The following is a 21,939-nucleotide window of genomic DNA, read 5'->3' on the forward strand; positions in this document are numbered from 1 at the left end:
CATGATGAACATAGATGCAAAAATCCTCAAAAAAATATTAGCAAATCAAAAAAAAAAGAACATCAAAAACATCATCCATCATGACCAAGTAGGATTTATTCCAGGGATGCAAGAATGTTACAACATTCAAAAATCCATCAACATCATACACTACATCAACAAAAAGAAGGACAAAATCATCTCCATAGATGCTGAAAAAGCATTTGACAAAATTCAATACCCATTCATGATAAAAACTCTCAACAAAATATGTATAGAGGGCAAGTATCTCAACATAATAAAGTTCATATATGACAAACCCACAGCCAACATCATACTGAATAGTGAGAAGCTGAAAGCTTTTCCTTTTAAGATCAGAAACAAGACAAGGATGCCCACTCTCCCCATTCAATATACTATTCAACATAGTACTGGAGGTCCTAGTCATGGCAATCAGACAACACAAAGAAATAAAAGGCATCCAGATTGGTAAGGAAAAAATTAAACTGTCACTATTTGCAGATGACATGATACTGCACAAAGAAAAACAAAGAATTCACTTCAAAATTACTAGAACTAATAACTGAATTCAGCAAAGTTGCAGGATACAAAATTAATGCACAGAAATTTGTGGCATCCTATATATTAACAATGAACTGGCAGAAAGAGAAATCAGGAGAACAATTCTATTCACAATCGCATCAAAAAGAATAAAATACCTAGGAATAAACCTAACCAGAGAGGTGAAAGACCTATAACCTGAAAACTACAAGACACTCATGAGAGAAATTTAAGAAGACACCAATAAATGGAAATACATCCCCTCCTCATGGATAGAAGAATTGATGTTGTCAAAATGGCCATCCTGCCTAAAGCAATCTACAGGTTCAATGCAATTCCTATCAAAATACCAAAAACATTCTTCAACAAACTAGAACAAATAGTTCTAAAATTCATATGGAACCACAAAAGACCTGAATTGCCAAAGTAATCCTGAGAAGGAAGAATAAAGTGGGGGGGATTAAGTTCCTTGACTTCAAACTCTGTTACATAGCCACAGCAATCAAGAAAATTTGGTACTGGCACAAGAACAGAACCATAGACCAATGGAACAGACTAGAGAGCCCAGATACAAACCCAAGCATATATGGTCAATTGGTATCTGATAAAGGAGCTATGGACATACAATGGGGAAATAACAGCCTCTTTAACAACTGATGTTGGCAAAACTGGACAGCTACATGTAAGAGAATGAAACTCAATTATTGTCTAATTCCATACACAGAAGTAAACTCAAAATGGATCAAAGACCTGAACGTAAGTCATGAAACCATAAAACTCTTAGAAGAAAACATAGGTAAAAATCTCTTGAATATAAACTTGAGCAACTTTTACGTGAACATATCTCCTTGGGCAAGAGAAACAAAAGCAAAAATGAACAAGTGGGACTACATCAAACTAAAAAGCTTCTGTACAGCAAAAGACACCATGAGTAAAACAAAAAGCCATCCTACAGCATGGGAGAATATATTCATAATGACATATCCAATAAGGGTTAACATCCAAAATATATAAAGAACTCACATGCCTCAATACCCAAAAAGCAGATAACCTGATTAAAAAATGGGCAGAGGATCTGAACAGACACTTCTCCAAAGAAGAATTCAGATGGCCAAGAGGCACATGAAAAGATGCTCCATATCACTAATTATCAGGGAAATGCAAATTAAAAGCCTAATTAGATATCAGCTCACACCAGTTAGGATGGCCTACATCCAAAAGACAAGGAACAACAAATGCTGGTGAGGATGCAGAGAAAGGGGAACCCTCCCACACTGTTGGTGGGAATGTAAACTAACTCAACCATTGTGGAAAGCAATATGGAGGTTCCTCAAAAACCTAAAAATAGAAATACCATTTGACCCAGGAATTCCACTCCTAGGAATTTACCCAAAGAAAACAAGATCCCTGGTTTGAAAAGACATATGCACCCCTATGGTTATTGCAGCACTATTTACAATAGTCAAGGTATGGAAGCAACCTAAGTGTCCATCAGTAGATGAATGGATAAAGAAGATGTGGTACATATACACAGTGGAATATTATTCAGCCATAAGAAGAAAACAAATCCTGCCATTTGCAACAACATGGATGGAGCTAGAGGGTATTATGCTCAGTGAAATAAGCCAGGTGGAGAAAGGCAAGTACCAAATGATTTCCCTCATCTGTGGAGTATAAGAACAAAGAAAAAACTGAAGAAACAAAACAGCAGCAGAATCACAGACTCCAAGAAGGGACTAGCGGTTACCAAAGGGAAGAGGGTGGGGAAGGACGGTGGGAGGTGAGGGAGAAGGGGATTAAGGGGCATTATGATTAGCACACATAATGTAGGGGAGTTACGGGCAAGGCAGTATAGCACAGAGAAGACAATAGTGACTCTATGGCATCTTACTACACTGATGGACAGTGACTGCAGTGGGGGAGGGGGGCTTGATAATATGGGCGAATATAATAACTACAATGTTGCTCATGTGAAACCTTTATAAGATTGTATATCAATGATACCTTAATAAAAAAATTTAACCACTACTGTCCACACATTTATAGATGGACACAATTCCTAAAATGGTAATCATAGTGGTGTCCTTCCACTTACCCAATTCATCTTCCCCTTGGCCTCTAGAAACACTCTTCGCTGGATAGGGTTTATTGCCAAGTAGGGTGTCCCAGTCCTTCACTCCTGCAAGACCTGAGTCCTTGGTGGTCCCATCTTTATTGAGTTGTGGCCATTTTCCATTGATCAGAACTATTAAGACGTGTCCTTGTGACCCTGGGGTTCCAAACAGGGTCTGTACTGTCCCTACGGTGTGGCAGTAAACCAATTTCCCCAATAGCCAGGATTTAACAGATACCCTTTTCAGCCTGTTGGTTCAGCAGTGCAAGGGGCCCAGACTGACCAAGGAACTCTCTCAGCTTCTCATTCCCAGTGAAGCCCAAGGCCAAGGAGACAGCAAGCAAAAAATCTTCAGGCAGATTCGTGGGTGTGATGCTGAAAGAACCACTTCTGCCTCTACCTTGGTGCCCAGATCCCTGAACTCTGGCTACAGAACAGGCGGCACCAGACATTGCCTACTGATTTAAGGCATCTTCTACACCCTGTGGAGCCCCACCCCAATTTCCATTTCACATCTCGTTCACAGATGCTGTGCCTGGTTCATGTTGTGACTGAAACGTCCACAGGCCTTTCCACCTACTCCTGAGTGATGGGCCACGTGCTAAGACCAGTGATTTCCATGGGCTTTCCATTGTCTTACTTCTTGGCTTAAAAAAGTATCCCCTGGCTGGAGGCATTATTGTATGAAATACCAAGGGGATAGATAAGGAATTGTCTAAGTCCAGAAGTGATGGTTCTGGAAGAAGTGCTATGGATGGAAACAGCAAGTCCATTCTTGAGGTGCAACCTGCTCACCATGCTGAGTAAAATACCACGGGAGGGTTTTGGTTTCACCAAAGTATTAGGAAATGCATTGGCCAGAGGGCACCGAGTTCATGGAAGTCAGTGGGCCTATCATTTGCCCCACCTCCCAGAAGCAACTGCCCAGATAGGAAGGTGAAACAGCTTGAAGTTCAGGGCAAATCTCTCTCCTTGTGGGTTATTAGGAAACTCGGCCACTTCAGCACCATCATCCAGTCTCAACAATGCTGGGATCCCACTATTTGCACTGAGATCAGGGGTCCCAGTTTCATTTTCCAGCTTACATAAACTAACCCATTATGGAACTCTTTAAGGCTTCGGGTGCCCATTGTCAATGCATTTCTTAATATCTTGATGAAAGGAGTATGTCCAGGCTCTCCTATTTACATGGTTGGTGCAGGTGGGTGAGCAGGTTGCAGGTCAATGAGCATTTTTTTCACTTCCATCTTCTCCCCAATCTTCCTCAACAGTAGCAATTTCCAGCCCCCCACCCACTCCATCCCCAGGAGACATTTGGACACGTCAGGAGTCATTTTTGGCTGTGACACCTGGGAAGTACTGCTAGAACCTGGAGGCTAAGGATGCAGCTCAATATCCTACAGTGCATAGGACGGGCCCCCAGCAAATGCCAGACGGGCTCTGGCTTCCTGACCTCATTAACTGTAGGCCATCGGGTCCAGCTCTCCCTTATTCAACCCAATGCACCTGTGCCTCTCAAAGTGCAGTCCCTGGACCTGCAGCATCGACAACACCTGTGCACTTGTTAGAGATGCAAATTCTCGAGCTCCACCCCAGACCTTCTGAATCCGAAACCTTGGGGGTGGGGTCCAGCGATGTAAAAAGCCTCTCCAAGCTTGAGAACCTTTCCAGTAGACAAAGGGTGGCAAACTTTGTCTGTAAAGCACCAGATGGTAAATATTTTAGGCTTCGGAGGCTATGCGTGTTTCGTTTTAGCTACTCAACTCTGCCCTTACAGGGTGAAAACAGCTCTAGACAACATGGAACAAGCCTAGCTGTGTTCCAGTAAAACTTTACTTATGGACACCGCAATCTAAATTTCATATAATTTTCATATATCACAAAAAATTCTTCTTTTGAATTTTTTTCAACCATTTAAGAATGTAAACACCTTTTTCAGCACCAGGGTCCTACACAAACACAGTGGGCTGGATATAACCCGTAGGTGTAGTTTGTTGACCCCTGAAGTAGACTTTTAACAGCACCTTCCCCCACCGGTGTTCAAGCTGGCACATTCAATCCTGAATCCCAGGAGAGCACACCCATGTCAGTTCATTGTGCCTGAAGAAACTGCAAACCTCATCCTCCTGTCTCCCTCTGATCTCCTGTCAGTGGTCCCCAGTGGCTGACACAGAGCAGGGTAGAGAAGGGTGGAGAGTAGATCTAGGAGGCAAAGGAGGTGACATGTGGAAGATTCCATCACACTCAAATCAGAGGCAGGAGGAGGGGCACCTCTCTCCTTCAGCTCCCTAGGAGGAGTACTGCCTCCCTAAAAAGAAGGGAATGGGGTATTGTAAAAATTTAAGATGTCAAATATCTGCTATGATAGCATATTTTCATCAAACATCAGTTGCCTTCATGTCATGTTGCTATTTGTTGTATTTCACACAGACTGATGGATCTACAAGTGCCGGCTGCCACCGCAGAGTTAAGATAGAAAGATAGCCCCCCAGGTGCCCAGGGAGGGGTGGCAGCATGCTCATGTCCCTGCAGAATTCCCAGACCATCAGCGCCCCCGGTTAGGCAGACTTCAGATGCGATCGTTGCCAAGGATATGCATATGTGTGCATGCAAGTCTTACTTGTGTCCCACCTCAGCCCCAGGGGCAGTGCAGGGTTCAGCACAAGCCAGAACACCATCGACAGGCCGTGTCAGCTGGACACCATTCACTCTCTCTGGACACTCAGCAAAGTCACAGTCCTGGAATCAGTGACTGCGCTCCCACACCTAAGGGGGCTCCTTGACAGCAATTCACTTGGAACGTTAACCAGCCCTCCGGGCTACCATTAGGCCAAGGCTACCACCGGGAGAGCCGGCTGTCAACAACGCTGTACACACATACGTCACACAACCACCATTGTCACACCTGCGCAAGTCAGAGAGGTCCCCCAAGCAGCACACCACACACACTTGTACACAAATACGGACACATGTACCTTTCTTTCAAATAGAATTGTGCCACAGAATGCACTTTACGTTACCTACTGAGAAAGCCGAGAGTCCCTGTGTGGGAGGCAGGTCAGGGGCTGGGTGATTGGAGGAATCTTGAAACCACATATAAATGGAGTGGAGGCAGGCAGGCTTATCCTAAAGTTGTTTTATGCTGCTCACAATGGCTATTGACATCTCAGAAGTTAGAAAGTAGAGAAGCCAGCCTCTTACACTATCTACTTCACTGAATGGCTCTCTGGAACTGAGTTCCTCAAAAGAGAGAGAGAAAGGGGCAGAGGAGTCATTTGTCCTCAGAGATGGACTAAGAAGGCTCTCTCTGTAATGAAGACAGCTCCTTACTAGAGACACCCAGATCTGAGTTTCACGTGCACTGATTAGCTGTGTGACCTTAGGCAAGCTACCTCACCTCTCTGAGCTGTTTCCCAGGTTTATAAATAGGCTCACTGTGACAGTTCAATCAGATAACCCATAGGAAGTACCTGGCACCATGCCTGGCAGAGAGCAGGCATTTGACAAAGAGTATTTCTCCTTTCATCCACCTTCCCACAAGAGAAAGAAAGGGACATGAAACCCCTTCTCCAGGAAATAATGAGTCTTCTCTCTGCACTCAATCACCACATCCTGCCAGTCTATCATAATTTCATTTCTGTTCCTGAGTTGATTCATCCTGAGATATTGGATCTGCTTTTGCCCCTGGTATTTTAGGTCCCATCTAATTTTGGGCTTCATCACTAGAATTTTCTGTCTGAATCTCTTCCTGTGAGCCCTTTTTACTGACCCTGCTTCCTGACTTACTTCCAGTCTGCATTTTTCCAGTATTTCTCCCTCCTTCCTTCCTTCTTTCTCTCCCATCTATGGTAGCTGTAGAGAATCTGTAATGATGTCCAGTGCTGTGCTGGGCATGCAGCCTAACGGGTCATCCCAGAAACAAGACAAATTTGTTCTCTGCTCTCAAGGGCCTTCAGTCAGGTAGGAGAGACAGAAAGTGAACAGATACAGAACAGGATGTTTAAATGAAAGTGTTCACCAGGGCACCAAGAGACAGCAGCCCTCAGATTTCAAAGAAGACACTAGACCATACGCAGAATTTACCATGGAGGTTGTCAAAGCCAATTGCCCATCAAGTGTGCATGCAGGTCCAAGTTGGATTTGGGGGAAATATTTCAGCAAAGAATGACTTGGGATGAGCAGTGCTGTGAGTGACAGCCCCCGCTCTGCAGAGGAATGGAGACCGTGGTAGTGACTGCACTAATCCCACCTACTAGTGTTTGGTTCTCCTCTGCTTCTGGGCTCTAGAGATGTACCCCATCCACCCACCAGGAATTTAGGGAAAGCCACTTAATTTCCTAATTCCATGGCTTTGCACAGCCCTTCAGCCCCTTCTCCCCTGTCTGTAGCAATTGAAGAAGCATTTTTTCCTTATTGTTTATTCTATTAGAATCATTCAACCCATCAATATTTATGCCAAGTGCTAAAAATACCTGTAACATCTGAATGAACATCTAGCACCTAGTTAATGTAAAAATTATTTTCTCACATGAAGCAAAAGTCAAGCTCACTAAAAATAACATTTCCCATGCAACGTTTTTTTGTATGTTGTATACATAACATAAAAAGTTACCATTTTAACCATTTGTAAGTGTACAGCTCAATGGCAGCCAGGGCATTCATGCTGCTGGACAGCCATCACCACCATCCTCTCCAAAACTTTTCGGTGGAAGCTCATTTGATGTGGGGTTCCATAGATCAACTGACCTGGAATACACAGTCAACACCAGGACCCAGCAACATGGCCAGGAACGACTGTCTAGATCTGTGGGGGACTGAGAGGCCAGGTGAACTTGCAAGGTATTAAGCCACTTGGTTTGGATACCGTTAACTCAGCATAGCCCAGCCGAGCTGATGAGTGCACTGATTTTGCCTTCTACCCCCAGGGTGACGAGAGTGGCTTTGGGAGACCACTTGGAAAACTGAAATGGGACCCCTACAGTTTCACTTGAGAAATGTCCAAAGGTCAAGAGGCAGCTGCAGCAGCCTGGAGAGCAGAGGAGAGGGCTACAGTGTGGGGAGCTGCTCACTGCCAGAGCTGGGCTGAGCAAAGGAACAACAAAGGTTAACCAGAATCTGATTTAAGTCAAGTGCGTGAGCAAGCCAACATGGAGGTCATCTTAGGCCCTGTCAAAGGAAGAAAATGGCGCTGTTAGGTTCCCAGAAGAGATCAAATACACAAAGTAGAGATGCACGTGTTCTAGACCAGCAACTGCAGGGGAAGGACCCCCAGTGATGAGGTGGGCATCTCCAGCACCCCACAAAAGCACCCAGGAAGGAAGGAGTTCACGGTGAATATCTGCCCAGTCTAGGGAATGCCAAAGCTGGTCACCACTATAGAAATGGCCAGATGGACCCCCTGCTCCCCTTCCCTCTACCAGTGCTCTGCTGTCCCATCCTGGAGGTGTTCAGAAGCAAGATAGGAGAGGAGCAGAAGTACCAGGTGAAGAAGGAGAAAGCGCCGAGCATGCATGGCCCTTCCTCAGCGGCTTCTGGCCACCCCGGGCCTCAGTGGAGGAGGGAGGAAGCCGCACCCTTAAGACAAGAACACAGAGCTGCATATTTTAATTCATAAGGTAGAAATGGAGTTAAAACTTAAAGAACACATTGGACTCTTTATCACCTAATAACAGCCATAGATGTCAAGGGCCCAGCTGAGTTTTTATCCAGAGGCAGAAGAACTAGCCCCACAGAATGGATTTAAACTGGGTCAGTGGGAGACAAAAATAAAGTTAACATTATGATTACATCCCACAAGTTATGCTTACTCAACATAATGATACAAATACATCTGTACATATTTCCTGAGATCAGCAAGTCAGGTAAAAGATTTGATGGGAGTGTTATGGCTAAAAAAAAAACTAATTGTGAATAAAAATAGGAACTGGTCAGTCACAGGCACAGACAAGAGAACCACTGGAGTGTCCATCCAGCCCTGAGGGTTTAGGTCACTGTGTTCCCTGACCTTGAGCTTTGCCATTCCAGTGTCATGTTTATAGCAAATGCAGAAGTTGATTCTTTAGGATGTCTAAGCTTCACATTATTCAGCTTTCAAATCATCATATTTAAACCCCATTAATCTAATTTCACATGTGCCAGGTATGATGGAAATGGCCAATTGACTGTTTGTATCCATTTTCATCTCCTCCTACTGGGCATTCCTGGACTAGAAAAGCTAAAAATATCTTTTTTAACCTATGTTTCCCAGACTTCCTTCAAGATTGGGTTCTGGGTGAGAAATAGTTTTCACCAATTAGGTGCACTTCCGTGAGGTATTTACATGAAAGTGAAGCACATACCAGCTTCCTGCTGACAAACAAGGGACAGAAACACCAGCAGGCATTTGTCAGACTATCTTTCAGGGTCCAGAATATGGTGGTGGCTGCAACAGCAGATTCCTGAGTCCTGGATCATGTAACTGTATACGGCGGGGCCTCGGTGATTTCAAATTCAGCTTCCTAGGCTCACACAGCCCAGATAATGTCAAGGGCAACAGTTCTCCTGATGGATCCCTTCTCCTAGGAGTAATATCCAAGCTCCAACTTCAAACCTTCCAACAATTTTGGAAGCACCTAGTTCCTCTTTCTTCTTAAAATATCCAGTTTCTGTTTCCAACACGGAACCCTGACCTAGGCACAAAAGCACTGTATGATTGGAACCTAATGTCTCATTTGGCATGGCCACAGGGAGAGAATTCTGGTCAGAACACATGAGTAGCCATTCCTGAGTGGTAACATTTCTCAATGAGGTCTACTGCCCAACATCAAACTATTACGAAGTTCATTAACATAAGTCAGTATTCCTGTGTTCAAGTAATCCTGTGTCAGTGACTAAACTGTGTTTCTATATATAAGACTTGGCCTAAGTCAGGACATGGGTGAATTCACCAAGGAACATGCCACCTTGTAAGGCCTTGGGGGAACAGGACACTTAGCTTTCTCTGGCAGCACCTCAACTTTGTACAAACCTCACCACTCAAACACTGCATACATAACTGCTTGGCTCCTTCCATGTCTCTCTTTCATTGCCAGTCTACTCCTGGAAAGCCCAGCTCTTTAAAGACCAGTAAGATGAGGCTTTACTGCCCTTGTAGCAGATCTGGACAGCCTGACTGTGTTCTCCACCCCTCCTCTGCCTCTGCTTCTTTCTGCTTCTCTCTCCTAGGACAAAATCACCATACAGCACGATGGCCCAGTTAGCAGCTCATCAGGAAACCCTGCAATTTTGGCTGGAAAAGCCCAGTTTTGAGGCATTCCCACCCCTGCATATCACACCCAAGAAACAAGACAAGTTGTGCATCCCTCAGCCTCAGCAGGGATTCATGCACCAGAGTCAGTGAGTTAGCAGAGACCACCTCAACAATTTGCTCTTCAGCCTTCCTTAGCTGTCTTCCATTTGAGCTTGTTTCTTCCATTTGAAGACAGCAACTGCCCTATCTGTCCTTACATTCCCAACACCCAGCTCTAGACCATGCAGAGAGTAGATGCTGAGTGACAGTTTATTGAATGAATGAAGGACATTTCTATTTTTCTGCTTTTATTCTTCCTGCTCTCCTCTGCACTTTACACACCAGCCACACAAGGTAACTTTCACTTCATGCTCTTTCTCACCCTCTGCCTTCATAGATTCTTTTCCCACTATACTACACACACATCCACCTTTTCAAGTCACCACTTACACCCCTGGTCAGAGCACGTGAGGAAACTTCCCTTGCTCCTTAGACTACTTGTCCCGTTAGACAATCCCACAGCTCCCTGTCCTTCCTCCCTCATAGGGTAAAGAACCACTGTGCTGGCCAAGTAGACAACCTCTCAATATCACACACTGCCTCTCACTTAGTCTCACTCATCACCCCTGAGGGTAACTACTTGTCCAAGAGTCTGTCTTACCCACTACATGGTAAACTGCAAGAAGGAAGTGGACTACGAACTCTTAAATATCTTTTTGAATGGATAAGATATTTCTCTTTCAAATGCATGCATTAAGAGTTAGGGGCTTCTTCTCAAGAACTCTCAGCCAGATTATCTAACCACAGAACATGGAAAGAGACTCTGATCTACATCTCTACCCTTCTAGAAGATAGGCCACCTTGTCCCTGACCTGCCACCAGGTTTGTTTTTCTTAACTCCACCACCAAATTCCACTGGTCTCTTGAGGGTTGATATGTATTTGTATTATCGTTTATGTTGTGTTTACTACAGTTTGATTTTGCTCTTTCAATATTTCCCTTGTATTGTGCCATTTTTAGCCCATTTCACCCCTTTTTAGTATGCTTTCTCTCACTTTATTACTATTTAAAAAGAAGTTCCATTGGAAGAAGGTACAGCTATAAGCAGCTGACTAGTCCTAAATCAGGTATATTAAGTGTCATTTGCCATCTCCTACCATCTCTCCTCACCAGCTAGCACTATAGAGCCATTCCTTGTGTCCAAAGGAGAACTTCTGGACCAGTGCTGGGAGAGTCCCTAGACTATAAAGACTTTTCAGTAGGATAGTGAAAAGTTTCCCACCAAAGGGAAGCTACATCTGATCACAAAGTAAAACCAAAAGGCCAGGATTCCCTGGCCCCAGACAGTGAGTAAGTCCAGCCTCCAAATTCAGCCCTACTAACTGTGCATCCACCTGTGTTTCCCCAGCACCTGGCTCAGTAGCTTTCATCTCTGAAGCAGATAAATTAAAATGAATGAATAAACAAATGACTGAGAGAATTAATGGTTGGATGGATGGATGATGGACAGTAGGTGGATGAACCAATGAACAATTAAATAAATAAGAGGAATGAATCAGTGATTGAATCAATGAGTAAATAAATGGCTAAATAGATGGATAAGATGGGTGGATAAGTGAATGAATGAATGAATGAATGAGATACTGAATAAGTGAATTAGTAGATAAGTGACTAAATGAGTGGATAGATGAGTGAAGAAATAAATGAATGAATAATAAATGGGTTTGAAAGAGATCCATAACTCAGACATAAACCAGGGCTGAGTCCCTAGCAGGAACCATAAACCAGGCAGTTCCAGAAAACGGATCTGGATACTAAAAATACAGAAAAGAAATTAAATACAAGAACCAGTAACAATACAGCACACATTGATCGCTGTCTCATTGATTCTCCTAGACAAGTCTTCTGCATGGCATCTCAGCCCCACCCACTGACTGTCCCTGCAGCTGTGAACATTCTGAAAAGGCAGACTAAGTGAGAGGCAGTGTGTGATATTGAGAGGTTGTCTACTTGGCCAGCACAGTGGTTCTTTACCCTAGCTGTGCCTGTGGAATCACCTGGGGACCTTTCCAAAAATGATAATGCCTGGCCCCACCCCCAAAGATTTTAATTTACCCAGATTGGGGACAGAAGAAAAGGGGAGGCAGACGGTGTTTAATTTGTTTTTCTTTTTTTGGTTTTTTAATGTTCCCACAGGATTCTAACATACAGCCAGGGTTGAGAACCACTGATCCCGTGGCAAAGGAAATTTGTATGTGAGTACCTGGACTCGCTCATTTAGACAACAGTGACATCAACTTGTGACAAAACAAAAAATTAGCCTCTCTGCTGTTTTTTTAACAGGTAATATGTAAACCTTACATCTCCACTCTACATGACTTACCTCACTGCCTACTCTACCCACACCCTCTGGGAGGGCAGACTCCCTGCATGACTATTACTCAGTGGTGGACAGTTGGGTTAGAGCCCTGATGGGATAAGACTCGGGAATGGAGCACAAATCCAAAAAGGAGGAAGACAGACACAGGGGCAGAGAAGCTCAAAGGTGTCCAAAGCACACACTACCTGCTCATTAGAAATATTTTTCTTGTACTTTGCTATAGCCACTTTGATGCGGTAGCACAATGATCAACACAAAATGTCTCCTCTGCCAAAAGGTCTTGCTTAGGAGACCAGAGAGCAGAAGAGCCGTAACATTGCAGAGAAACAAGATCGCTGGCAGCCACATGGCCAGAGATGGGCAGGAAATCGAGTGGAGAGGAAGCCAACCCCTTGGTGACCGTCATCTTGGTGTCTGGGAACCAGAGGCCAGGGGACATGCTTCCCTGCTTCAAAGAAGGAGCTTAAGCTTCGGCCACTGCACAATTTCAACACTGTATTTGCTGCTTCTTTCCTGTCTGGGTTGCCTTCATTTCCAGGAAGATTCTTTCTGGAAAGCCATTCTACTATCTCCACCATGTCAAAGGGATGAAAGGGAAGATTTGGAAGAAAATGAAAACAGAGAAAATCTCCTGATTTCTTAGATGAACTATAGGACCAATGCAGGGTAGGGCTGGAACACAGGAAATTGCTCATCTCTCCCTGAGTACTTGTTTCAAGGGAAGATAAAGGAATGGGGCATGGAGGAATGTTAGAACTTGAGATTTGAAGGGGGTAAATTCAGGATCAATAAAAGGAGGTACTCCTTCATACAGCAGGGAGCAGGCTTACAGAACTCATCATCCTAAGAAGAGATGCAGCTGGAAATATAAATAAGATCCCCAAGTTTGCAGATACGTAGTGGATTATTGAAAGAAGAGGGTGACTTGATATCTAGGGGAATTATCCTGTTTTCCCCTAATTTGCTCTTTTGCACCCTGGACTAAGACAAGATCCTGGAGATGATCTAGTGTGGTGACCCTATAATCTCATGTTTGATCTGGGGTTGACAATTGCCTAGGAAACTAACTTCCTCCCTTCTTGCTGCCTTCATAAAAGCACCAGTGACAGATTCCATCCATTAAACACTTTCTATTTTCCAGACACTATTACTTTACACCCACTGTTTAATTTAAATCAAGCCTCCAAGAGCCCTTATTGAATACTTTTTTGTATTCACCACTCAAACTCGAGGTTCTATGGGTAGCAGAGAATTAAAAGACTCCATCTAGGTCTTTAAGGAGACTATGATACATTTGAAGAGGCAGAATAAATATGCATAATTTGTTAAAGAATTGACTGATAAAGGAAACCACTAGAAACAATTGATAGATAACCAGAAACCACTTTGTGTTTGAGGTGTGTAGGATAAGGGACCACCAGGGCAAGGATTTAGCAACTGTGTGTTGAACGCAGTTAATAGCAAAGTAGTTTCGAGTAAGGTCCTGGCTCTAGACTGCCTGATTTCAGCTCCTACCTGTTCCATTTACGAGCTGTGAGATTTGGGTAAATTACTCGATCTCTCTGAACTTAGTTTCTTCTTCTGTGAGATGTGGATGACAACAATATCCTCGTGGAGTTGCTGAAGGATTAAATGAATCAATGCATCCGAAGCACTTAGAGCAATGCCGGGAACGTAGTAAGCTCAGTAAATGTTCTTTATCACCATTTCATCTCCTGCCTTCTCCCTTACTCATTGTACTCTAGACACACTGCCCTTCTCTCTGTTCTGAGAGCACAAGGATACGTTTTTCCCCACCACAGAGTTTCACACGCCACTTCCTCCTGCCGGAGCGCCACTCCTCCCCCGTTCCTCACTTGGCTGGCTCCCTCCCATCTCGCAAGTCTAGTTTAAATGTCACTTCCTCACAAAGGCCTTCTGCTGCCATCTGTATCTGTCAGGATCCTGGCGGGAAACAATGGCATGCTCACAAGAGGATAATTCAAGGAGGTTTGATAAAAGGACTATTTATAAAGGCACCTAGCAAGACAAAGGGAGACCGCGGGGAGGGAGCAGAAACCACCCAGGCAAGGAGGGATGGAGGAGCAGGACTCAGGCTGCAGCCAGCCCAGGGTGATCCTGCAGAGAAGTCAAAAGAAGAGACACCACAACCGCAGCCTCCTCTCTGACCTCCTGCCGGAGATTTCCCTACGGTCAAACCGACTAGAGGCCAGAGGGCGAGAGATCCCACTGAGGCCAGCCCTGGGGGCCAACCTGCCAGGGCACAGACCACGGGTGAGGACGGGTGGAGGGGGGACCTAGGGGAGCAAAGGGAAGGTACTTCCCACACCTGCCAACCTGCAGCAGGTCCCCTTGTTACCCTCACAGCTAGACCTTTAACCTTTTAAATTTACAGTTTCTCACTTATTTATTTCTTATTCTCACTTATTTATTTTATGCTCAGTTTAGAGCAGGCCAAACTGAAGAGGCTTAGTTTCTCCCTAGGACCCCAATCCACCCCTCTGTATCTCAGTGGAGTCTGCATGGTAGGGACAGAGGAGGAGACACAGTCTCTATCCAGGTACCCTAGGAATGGATCCTGGCTGCCTGGCTTTTCCCTTTTTCCTCTCACACATCCCCGGCAAATTTTCTCAGAAAAATAATGGTTGAGCTTTGAGTGGGCCATTGGCAAGTTGTCAGATTCATGTTGCAGAGGGACATGGACAAAGGTCTCGACTTACATTTATTTAAGATCCATCTCTCATAATTGCCGTGAGCTCTTGAGCCGCATCAGCTTTGCTTACTGCGGGCATCCGCTGGGACACAGTGCTGGGGACCTAGTGTGTGACTGTACATGTTTGAGACAAGTGAATGAGTGAATAAAATTGCTGCTACTCAAGAAGTGATAGCAAAAGGTCCAAACTATATTGTCCAAAGATGTGGGGCCATTGCAAGCTTAGACCAGACCAGTAGTCACGAATATCGGTAAGCAAGAGTCCCGGTCGAGCAGACAGGGATCCTTTATAGGTAGACACCACATCTGGAGTGGCAGGATTCTAGTTCCAGCTCACTTGTCCATTTTGAACAGGATCTGAGTCAACAGCTGAAAATGAGACAGAGTCCAGACCCCAGGAAGGGAACAGGCAAGAACCAGGCAGGGCAGCACAGCCTCAGCTGGGGGTCAAGCCCAGGTAGGAACTGGGATACTTAGGAAAGGAAGTGAGACAGACTCCATCAAGCAGATTGACAAACCAGCCTCCTTCTATTCTCCATGTGGCAGCCAGTATGATTTTTCTAAATTATCAATCTGAGCATGCCATTCCCCCACTGAAACACTCCCACTCCATTCTCAACAAACGTTTGTTGTATGCCTGTGATGTGCAGGCCCAGTCTTCCTAACACAGTGTAGAAGTCCTTGCCTAACCTGGCCCCTGCCTGCCCCTCCAGCCTTATCTCACACTCACACTTCCAGCACACACACACACACACACACACACTCTCTTTCTCTCCACCCAGGTTTCTAATACACACCATTCCCTTTTTCCCCTCTGTGTCTTTTCATGTACAGTTCCCTCAACTGAAACGTTTTTCACCTGTAATTCCTTTTCAACTGGCTAAATTTTGCTTATTCTTTAGGTCTCAGCACAGACCTTGCTTCCTCTGGGAAGTCATCCCTGGTCTTCAAGGTTGAGTTAAGAACTTCTCCTTTGGGCTTTTGGGTTATCTTAGCTCCCTGTGCTTTCCTTACCAGCACACTTGCCAGTCTGTATCCTAGCTGCCTGTGTAAGTGTCTGTCTTCCATCTACACAATGACTTTGTGAAGGTGGGACAGAGGGTGTCTCTTCTAGCCCAGTGCACCCAACACCTAGCACAGAGCCTGGTTGTGTGGTGGATGGATATATGGATGGATGGGTTGGTGGATGGATGGTACATGACTGACGTTAAAAGAAAGCTTGGGTCCGGGCCAGTTCAGCAGAAACTCATCAACACATATTGAATACTGGGTCAAAGAAAGGTAGAAAGCACTAATCATTCCAGACCCACCCATGAGGTAAGACACCCTGAAAGTACTCTGATGACATTCACCAGGTGAGGCTTTATCGCCTGTGAATGAGCAGGGTTGGGAGGGCCAAGTTGATGTTACTTAGGAAAGACTTCTTGAAAGAAGTGAATAGTGGTGCTCCAAGAAAGTGATGCAAGGGGTAATAAGACTGTCACAACCCACATTATGGAGCACTTACTTTTTGTCAGGTTCTGTGCTAAGAGCTTTATATATTTTATTGCATGTAAGCAACCAAGGCAGGATGTGAACCCAAGGAGTCTGCTTCAAGGGCTGCACATTTAATGAATATATGACAAAGTCTCTCAAGGCTTGGGCAGACAGGAAACAGGAAGATGTCCCAAGAGGGATAAAGACAAAGGTGGCAATAAATGAGTCTTCGACAAGATCTGGCAGAGTAATAGCCCGGGCAGGTGCAGAAAGGCAGAGGGCAGAAGGCAAGGGAAAGACTCATGCATAAAACTGAGTATCAGGCTAATGACTTTAGAGTTGAACCCACAGGCAATAGGATGTTGGATGGAATCATGATCACCCCATGCTTGAGACAGAACTTCCCATGGGTGATATACAGGATGAGTGATGAGGGAAAGAAAGACAGAGGACCACTTGGGAAACTTCAGGGTGACCCAGGTGACAGGCAACAAGTAACTGAACTTGGAAGGTTGCCTGGGGAAAAAAAGGAGTCCTGGCAGAAGAACACAGGCTAGTATGTAGGGTCGTGAGAGGCAGTGGGCTGCCCTGTTCAGACCTGTAATGCTGTTTTTAATCTCAATGCAAACTGAAATATTGACTTGGTTCTAGCTCTTGGCACGGACCCAAAAGCTGCTTCTGTTTCATTCGTCAGCGTAAGTGGAACGAAAGTCACCAGCATTGACTCACTGCCTTGCTGCTGCGTGGAAGGGCCCATGGATCGCAAAGTCATTAGGCAGGTCTACTTTTGGAGTCACTGACCTCCAGTCTCTCCAGGATACAGAGGGGGAACCTTGATTTAATTGACCTGATTAAAAAACAATTTCTGTGGTAATTTTCATAGACATAGGTCACTAGCATTGAGATCTTGGTGACAAATAAAATAGTAGTCAACAGGTCCACCACTGCTGAGCCTGATTTCCTGGCTCAGCTGGCTCCTAAGAATGCTAAATCTTCTCCCAACTGCGTCCCCTTGACCAAGTGGGGAGAGCCCACCCAGTAAGGGAGTGACCTTGGAATTCGCGGTGAGGGCAAAGCTTGATGGAGATACATGGCAATACGAAAGAGAAGACCCAACCCTTCCCCGGTGCCCCCTGTTGGTGTGGAGGGAACCAGCCTACTCCAGTGCACAAGCTAGAAACCTGGGGCTCCTCCCTCTTCCTCGCCCATCACAGCCCATGGATCACCAGGCCCTATCTATTCTAACTCCTTGATGTCTCTCAGGGCACACACTTTTCTCCATCTGTACTATCACATCTCTCTTAATTACTACAAAACAGCTTCCTACCCATATAATCTTAATTCTTGCTTTCAGCCATGATGAATGGCTTTCAGGACACACTTCAGGCTCTATTATTGCACCGGGGGCAGGAGGCCAAACTTCATTGGGCATCACAGCAATGGGGCAGATGGAGCAGCAGCAAGCTTCAGTGACTCACAGTTAACTTGGGGGTCCTGTATTCAGCCTGTGGTAACAAATTACCACACTCTTGTGAGTGTAAAACAACAGAAACTTGTTCTCTTACAGTTCTGGAGGCCAGAGTCCCAAATCAAGGTGTTAGCAAGGCCACAGACCTCCCAAAGTCGGAAGGGGAGAAACCTCCTCTGCCCCTTCCAGCTTTGGGGAGCGGTCAGCACTCCTCGGCTTGGGGCCACATCACTCTAGTCTCTGCCTCCATCTTCTCACAGCCTTCTCCCCTTCTCTCCCCATGTCTTCTCTTCTTCTGCATCATATAAGGACACTTGTTCATAGAATTTATGGCCCATCTAGATAATCGGGGATGATCTCTTCTCAAGATCCTTAGTTACATCTATGAAGATCCTTTTTCCAAATAAAGTCACGTTCATGGTTTCTGGGATGAGAACATGAGCATATCTTTTGGGACCTGATCAGAGAAGGGTGTGTTGGGGGTAATTCTTCAGAAGCATGGCTATAGACTGAATGTTTGTATCATCCCAAATTCACAGGTTGAAATCTAATCCCCAGTGTGAATGATATTTGGATCTGGGGCCCTTGGGAGGTGAGCAGGTCCCCTCATGAATGGGACTAGGTCCTTACAGAAGAGGCCACAGAGAGCTCTCTTGCCCCTTCTGCCATGTAAGGACACAGTGAAAAAAGCATAATCCATGAACTAGGAAGAGGGTCCTAACCAGATACCAAATCTGCTGGTGACTTAATCTTGAACTTTCCAGCCTCCAGAACTATGAAAAATAAATTTCTGTTGTTTATAAGCCATAACACAGAGAATTATATGATAGTATATGTGTTATGTATTTTTATATAATATTTAATTAACATGAATATGTATGTATATATAATTTATAATTGTGTATATTTAGATAATTATATATAAGATGTATTAAAATCTGTTATAATAGCCCAAATAGACTAAGGCAAGGCCATTTCTGGAAATATAAGTAGCAGCTGAGGTATGGCAATATGACCCAGGGAGATGACAGGAAGGGCAAAGGTGTCAGCCAATTTGTCCTTGAAAACGTACCCCCATTTTGCACTGAAGTCCTGACCCCAAGGAACCCTGGAAGGGACTAGAAGTAGACCATAGCCTAAGGCTGAGCCTGTCCATGCTTCCTCTGGAATTGCATCCCATGCCACAGCCTGCCCATCATCAGCCCTTGTCGTAAATGCTCTGAGACCACATTCCCTCCATCCACAAGCCTACTTTATGAGTTTAAGGAAAGGAGCTGATAGAGGGAGAGCCTATAAACCTGGGATTAGCAGGCTGGATTTGAATCCTGGCTCTGCAGCTTCCTATTTGCTTTGGTTTCCTTTGCCATAAAAGAGCATAAAGAGAGCTACTCTCAGGGCTGCTAGGGCACATGTAGTATGCATACTGTGCCTGGTACATAGTTGGGGTCCTAAAAAACAGTCAGTCTCCCCATCACCTTCAAAGGTCACCCATTCCTTCCATCACTATCCGGGAAGGATGGTCCCACACCTCCCTCATCCTACAGGCATCCAGTCTGATGAGGAGGCTTAACAAGATAGATAATCGATGAGAAGAGGGGAGCTATAATAGACTCTCCACTTAGGCAGCACCACGCAAGCTGGGACGAAAACCCCTCCTTCTTTGTTCTTTAGGACCTGGCAATTCTTCAGCCCTGCCATCCTGCATTAAGCAATGTTTCAACTCACTGTCTTTCTTTATCTAATAAACAGGGCCACTGGGTAAAAGCCTGCACTCCCTTAGTACCTTAGCTTGCTTTTCACTTTCCTCCTGGCTATTACATAGGATATGATTTCATTCATCTAATTTACTGTTGCTGGACTGAGAAGGGGTCATACCTCTTGTGTCAAAAAATTCTAGCAAAGCTCATACCCTTCAGGTATGACCGGTACCAGGAACCCCAAGATCCCATAAGATACTTGTGAGAAAAGAGACAGAAGGGGATCAGTGAGAATAAACATCACCAAACTGGGGATGAAAGTCCTCTGACGTCTCACTACAGTGACCCCCCCACCACCCCTATTCACCACTGTGTATTGGGAAATGCCTCAGGTTAGGAAGATGGCAGAGATTAGGAGACAGCTTACAATGCTTGGTAGTGACTACAAAATATTGCCAGGGGCAGGGGTTTCCTGCATCCCATATAAGTCTTGGGGAGGATCACCCTTCTTTAGAGTCAGGGCTTCACATTGCCTGCCTCCATGCAACAGCTCTTGGGTTCCACCCGGATAATACAATTTCACAAGTCACTGTAAGCCAGAGAGCCTTTGTCATCATTAAGCTACCCTAGTGCCCCAGGGGCCACAGTGCCTGAAAGGTGTCCTGGTCCAGCTGGCACCATGCACCTTTATTGAAGGAAACTTGGTCTGGACCAGTGGTTCTCAAGTACGGGCAATTTTGCTCTTCCTATCCCACCCCAGGGTATATTTGATAATATCTGGAGATATCTTTTGGTTTTCACAACTGGGGAAGTGCTTCTGGCCTCTAGCAGGTAGAGGCCAAGGATGCTGCTAACCAGCCTATACACAGGACAGCACCCCCACCACACTTGGGGACATATCCATCTCCAAATGTCCCATAACCTGAGAGATTGAGGAATTCTCGTCTAGACCCTTCACCCAGAACAACGTAGAAAGGCTCCTCTGAGGGGGACTCAAATGCCCCCAGCAGCATGAATAATACCCTGACCATACAAGCTTGTTGGGGGAGCTGTTTTTGCCTCCCAGCCCCGGACCCACCCCACTCATCCCTCCCCAGGCCCGCCCCCTTGGGGACAGCACTCACGTGGCTAAGATGAAAGACTGGTGCCGCAGGCCCCCATGCCAACTCTCCACTTGATTGCTTTTAATTAATTCTGCTTGATTACAGCACATGGGAGTCACATCGGAGAGATAAGACAGGCTCTTTATATTCCATCTTCATTAAAAAGTTTGGATCTGGAAGCTTTTTCAAAGAACTATGTGTCTCCTTTACTTTTGTGTCATTTTTAATTGAGGAGGGCACAGGGAGATGTGTCGAGCTGGGCTGAGCAGAGACTTTGCAAATGAAAGATGAAATGTCTAAGGCCCCTTTTGGGGAAAGAGCAGTGAGGATTGGAATCTGGGTGAGATAGCCAGGCCCGAGACAGTCCACAGTGGCTGAAAGAGGCATTGGGGATAGAAGCATCTCTTTGGGTCCGTTACCAATTGTGCATTAGCCCAGATCTATGGAACAACATGGCTCAGACTGCAAGGTGCAAAGGACTCTAGGAGAGGAGCTGGAAGACTGTGCAGTGGTGATAAGAGGCAAGGGGAGGGAGGATGGATCACCACCAAGGATCTGTACACATCTCCTCTAACGAGAGGACCGTCCCTGCTCGAGGAGACCTTGCCCAGCTTGTCCATGCAGATCTCATCACTCCCGCCTCTGTACTCCTAAAATACAAGCTTCCTCTCTCCAGCAAAGCATCACGCTGTATTAGTTATCTATTGCTATGTAACAAATTACCCCAAAATGCAGTGGCTTAAGATAGCAAACATGTATTATCTCACAGTTTCTGTGCATCAGGAGTCTGGACGTGGCTTAGCTCGGTGCACCTGGCTCAGTCAAGAGGGGCAGGAGCCACTTCCAAGCTCATTCATGCGGCTGTGGCAGGACTTAGGTCCTCACTGGCTGCTGGCCAGAGATATCAGCTCCTTGCCACATAAGCTTGTCCACGGAGGAGCTCACATGGCAGCTGGTTTCCCTCAGAGCAAGTGAGCATGAGTGAGAGCAGACAGCCCAAGACAGAAAAAGAGCCTTTCTGTAAGTGAATCACAGACATGACACCCCATCACTTTTCTTGTATTTACTGATTCACTAGGTCCAGCTCACACTCAAAGAGAAGGGAGTACACCAGGGCATGGACACCAGGAGGCAGGGACCATGGGGGCCTCTCAGACGCTGCCTACCATCCCTGTTGCATTG

This window comes from Manis javanica, chromosome 4 (genome assembly GCF_040802235.1).
Source record: "Manis javanica isolate MJ-LG chromosome 4, MJ_LKY, whole genome shotgun sequence".
NCBI classification, from domain to species: Eukaryota; Metazoa; Chordata; class Mammalia; order Pholidota; family Manidae; genus Manis; species Manis javanica.